Source organism: Lactuca virosa, chromosome 5 (genome assembly GCF_052849685.1).
Source record: "Lactuca virosa cultivar CGN04683 chromosome 5, Lactuca_virosa_CGN04683_v6, whole genome shotgun sequence".
NCBI classification, from domain to species: domain Eukaryota; kingdom Viridiplantae; phylum Streptophyta; class Magnoliopsida; order Asterales; family Asteraceae; genus Lactuca; species Lactuca virosa.
Genome location: NC_136430.1, coordinates 97,564,986 through 97,570,127, shown reverse-complemented (window position 1 = coordinate 97,570,127; position 5,142 = coordinate 97,564,986).

The window sequence follows — 5,142 nt, the reverse complement described above, 5'->3', positions numbered from 1 at the left end:
ATGTCGTGGTCTGTCACATAGTAGTCCTTAAAGAACCTGCTATATGACTTAGGAAGTGATTAAAGAACCCAGTCAACAGCCGAATTCCTTGAGACTTCAACACCCAAATCTCCCAGCTTGTCAATATGTAACTTCATCTCCAAGACGTGAGCACATACAAACTTTCCTTCATGCCAATAGGGATTTGAGTGACCTAGAACTTGTGGGTTAGGGAGAATTATTGGAGGAGGTGAAGGAAGTGAAGTTCCACAAAAGCACAAAGAAGGGATTTATCTTTCACCTTGATCGCCTTGTGGAAAATCATCTTCATAAAGAAAGTTTATTCAAAAGATTCGGGAAGACCATAGTTGTCTGAACTAGACATCTATAAAGGGAGAAATTCAAGTTTAGTTGATTTTAGTCTTTAATATAACACCCAAATGAAATATTAAGGCTAGGACCCAACACAATACTTTACAATTCGGAAAAGGGATGTCGTAATCCTATTGCAAAATATTTGAAGGTAGGTAAATGACGATTTACCAATTTCCACCATGAAAAACGAAATTTATCATTAGGTTTTAAATGGATTGAAACTCCTAGATCCTTTGAGATTCACTGAACGATTCAATGGCATGTTTAAATCTCGATTGTGCCCTTCAAGTTTGTGACTGGGATGCCGAGGATCACAAACAAGGTGTGAATAACCATGCAAATTAGCTTGGTACACTCAATGTTACAACCACCTAATCAATGTGTCGGTTAACCACACACGCTCCATTGACCTATGATTAACTTCAAGCTACCCTTTGCCACACACTGTCAGTCCCATATTAGTGTGCCGGTTAACCACACACGCTCCACTAACGACTTAACAAGGTGAAAAGTGCAATTTCATGGGTTAGCACCAAATTCACATTTTCCTAAGTAACTAAGATTGGGAATTTACAAGTGTTTAGTTACTTAGTATTTTATTATACTTTTAATGAGAATTTAAATGTCCAGTCAAACCCGTTCGGCTAACGACCCTTCACCAGTCAAGGAAGCGGTGGGTGAGAGTGGACACCCATTAAACTGCCATTTTATAGGAAGTAACCTTATACCCCTCTTATAGACCGACTTTGTGAATGAGGCCTACTAACGGTAAGTCTGACTTTACTCTTATACATATATACAAATATTAAACCTATAATAGTATAATAGTATAAGGGTTGAATTTTAATCTTTTAAAACTCTAGGGTTTGGAACTAAGGTATTCAAAAAGTGAAACTTTACAAATTCCAAAACTTGAGGGCAAGTTTTGAACTATTCAAAAACTTTTGGAATCCATAACATATGAGTTTAATATATAGTTTAATGAAAAGACTCTTGAAAATCCATAACTTGAGGACAAGTTATGAAGTTCATAAAAACATTTATGGAAAAAGACTCTTCAAGACCATAACCTATGAGTTTAATGAACTATTTAAAAGAAAAACTTTTCACATTCCGTAACTTGAGGACAAGTTATGGAGTACATTAAAGGCCATAAAGATCATCAAATAAACTAACAAGCATGTCAAATAATGTCCATGATCTAGATTAAACTCATATGAACAAGATAATTCATATCAAACAAATTTCATGTAATTAGCATAATCATATAAACTAATACAAAACATGAAACTTTGACAATTATCTTATAAATTGGATAAGCATGATCATTAACACTTCAAAAATAGGTTTATAAGTTCAAAAATAGCTTAGGGTAATGATCATAGTCCAATTCTAGCCAAAAACATCGAATATCTGCATTCTGGAGCACTAACTCGTCGAGTGCAAGAACAAACTCGGCGAGTTGGTCAGAATTATGCTGGGACTCGGCGAGTCCCCCAGTGGACTCGGCGAGTCCACTGTCCAGAACAACAGAAAATCGATTTTTCAAGCTTAAACAACAAATAACATCAAGTATAATTGAAAACAAGCATAGGCTCTGATACCACTGATGGGTTTTGAGCATTCTAACACTCCTAAGGTGTACATGCAACCCTAAATACCTTGGATATATGTTTTCTCTATTATGCATGCAAACTTTCATTTTCCAAGGTATTACCCTAACTAGCATACAAAGCTTTGATACTTGGGTAATAAAACAAGTTAGATAACATACCTTTTGTTGTAGCTTGTTGTCCTTGATGTATTTGACCTTTAAGAACTTAGCACCAATAATGTGAATGCCTCAAATGGAATCAAAACACACCTAGGACAAAGGATAACTTGAGAGAGAATGGCTTGCTCTAGAAATCGGCTCTATGACTCTTCCAAAGATCACTTGTGCCTCTAGCACCAATTTCACCAACCAAGGGGTTTCTTATATAGTGTGGCACAACTAGGGTTACACCGTGCAAACCCTAATGAATTTCCACATTCCTTAGGCTCCATGGGTTTTAACCTCCATGGAGTATCCATGGGTCACCACATGGGTTTTGCCCAACATAAAGAACTATGGATCATAAGCCCACTTTATAAGAATGAATGATTTACACAATCAATCCCATTATATTTAATTAGTCTCTTTTGATCACTAAATTAATTCCAAATTAATTCTTGATCAATACTAATTAAATAATATGATTTCATATTAATATATTAAAACTTATAATATATTAATAAATCATAAATAACCTCTTCTCAAAAGTCCATCCTATCAAATTGCCCTGGTGATATGCAACCCAAATGGACCATGCTACTCTCGAGTCAAGTACATACCAATTATAGTTATGGGCTTAGACACCTAATCCAACAGAACCCGCACTAACCCTTGAATATTTGTTTTGTCAAGGAATGGTTCTTGACAAGAGAATCTTATATGTCAAGTGGTCAGTGGGAGTCTTAAAGACCTTGAAAAAGTTTCAAGAACTAATCAAGAATAGACCTATTGTTAATCACTAGCACACGACTTGAGGTTTGCAACCTATCGTCTTGACATAATTTTGTTTCTGTGCCATTCCAGTTTAAGTCAACTATGCATGTGAGTTCTATGAGTTCTCAATTGATTGCATAGAGGCAAGGCACCCTGATCAATGAAAAGTACATTGATAGGTAGGGATGAGCTACTCAAAGACTTGGAAGCAATGGTGGGACCCTTGACGACAAGAAATTAAGGATGAAATAGTTCTATCCATATGAGTTGGATTTGTCACAAACATTGTCTTATGATTATGGTTATGACAAATTCACATGGATAGGAACACATACACCATTAAATCTAAGTGTCATAAGGTTTCTCTCCATTTTCATGAAAATTATTGTGAGGAAACGCTTTTACTAAGAGAGATTTTAAGAAGATAGCAATTGTGATATTTGCATTCTCAAATTCGATTATGACTACAACATCCCTCTTCATAGTTCGAATTGTGAGATTTTCCAATTAGTTTAAACATTTAAGACTTATTGCTATAAGTGATGAAATTGTTTAGACACACATATGAGCTATCTAAGGAAAAGTGTATGAGTTTGATAAACTTAGATAAAGGCTTATCAAAGCATCTCGTATCAGAAATATGAACTTTCGTTAAGAAATTCAATAAGTATTGTTTTCTAGAAGTTCAGCTGATTTCTGGATACATGTCAAAGCTAGTGGGAGCATAAGTGTTATGCTGGTAAGGATATAATCATCATGTTAGTGGGAGCATGATTATTATTTAAAGTGTTGCAAGTTAGCAATATTAATTATAGAAAACAAAAAGTTTAACTTTGCAAATTTGCAGGGGTTGAAAGGTGGTTTTGCTATAATTAAGGGAGAGACTATTATACTTCATTTCAAATCTAAAAGCTTAGATCGAGAAGTTTTAATCAAATTTAGTCAAAAGATATATATGGATGTTATGTTGAAAAGATTCAACATAAGGGAATTCTATATATGACAATATTATAGCAAGAAACTGGTAAACTATCACGTTTTTCATGAAACGTGTCCCATACACTTCTGCTATAGGATCGATTGCATATGCTGTAATATTCGACCGTTCTAAACTTTCCAAATGCCTAGGGCATTAAGAGGGAAAAATACTAGAACCGGAAATGACTAAAATAATTAAACAACTATCGAGGACAATCTAAGGTTCATTAATATTTGGTCCTTGTGGGCAGTTGGAAGTATAGTAATGGATGGACCATATTAACATTATTATGAACAGATAGGACTCTATTTAGAATGAGTTTTCATATGGCAAATATGGAAACGTTTCCATAAATGGGAGTTGGATATCAAGAATCTATGTCTAGATTAGAAACCTTTATGCAAGAAGGATGTTCAAAGGAATGTACTTTGAATATGAGACTTCATATCTATGGAATTGCCTTGTAACAATCTCCAATAGAGTACTTTGTAATATCATTGGCAAAGTGTTGGTGGCTTTGGTGCTGTGACATTACGAAAGGATCGTTGCATAAAATGTTAGAATCTAACACATTCTGATAGTGCCAAGAATTTGGTATTCTTAAAATTATGATAAGGATTAGGAATTGTGAAATGAGCATCATTAGAAATGTGTTCAATTGATTTATTTCACAAAGTAAGGACCATATGTAAACATAGTGTGCATGCTCGGAAGCATGGGATGACTATTCTTATAATTCAAGTATTAAGTTGATTATCCAAAACATTATACAATGAATAATGTATAATCGATATGGTGATTAGATAATAAGTGTTTTATTTATACTCAAAAGATTGAGACCACATTGGATTTGACTATTCTTGTGTTTCATTTTGCATGTTCTGACTTCCAGAATAACTAGGTTATTCAAACATCCACAGTCGGTCATACGTTGGAAGTAGGTATGAGGTAAGACTGTCATGAATCCGTCTATAGATTTTCTAAGGTGTTTAGACATAGCACAAGTTTGCTGCAGAATTCATGAGTGCTCTTGTAATAAGATTAGAGTATCGGATTAAACCCACACTCACTTGAATCACTTCATGGATTTTATCACGGGTGATTAGTGAGACGATAATATCTTATATTCTTGAAACCGAGACATGTGAGTTGTAATTTACAAGTCGATTGCACATTGATAATATGTAAACGCACCAGTAACTTGGTGTTATAAAACATATTGTTGTGTGTGATTTGATGAGTAGGTACAAACGATCATTTGCGTCGAAGTTTATCCGTTCCT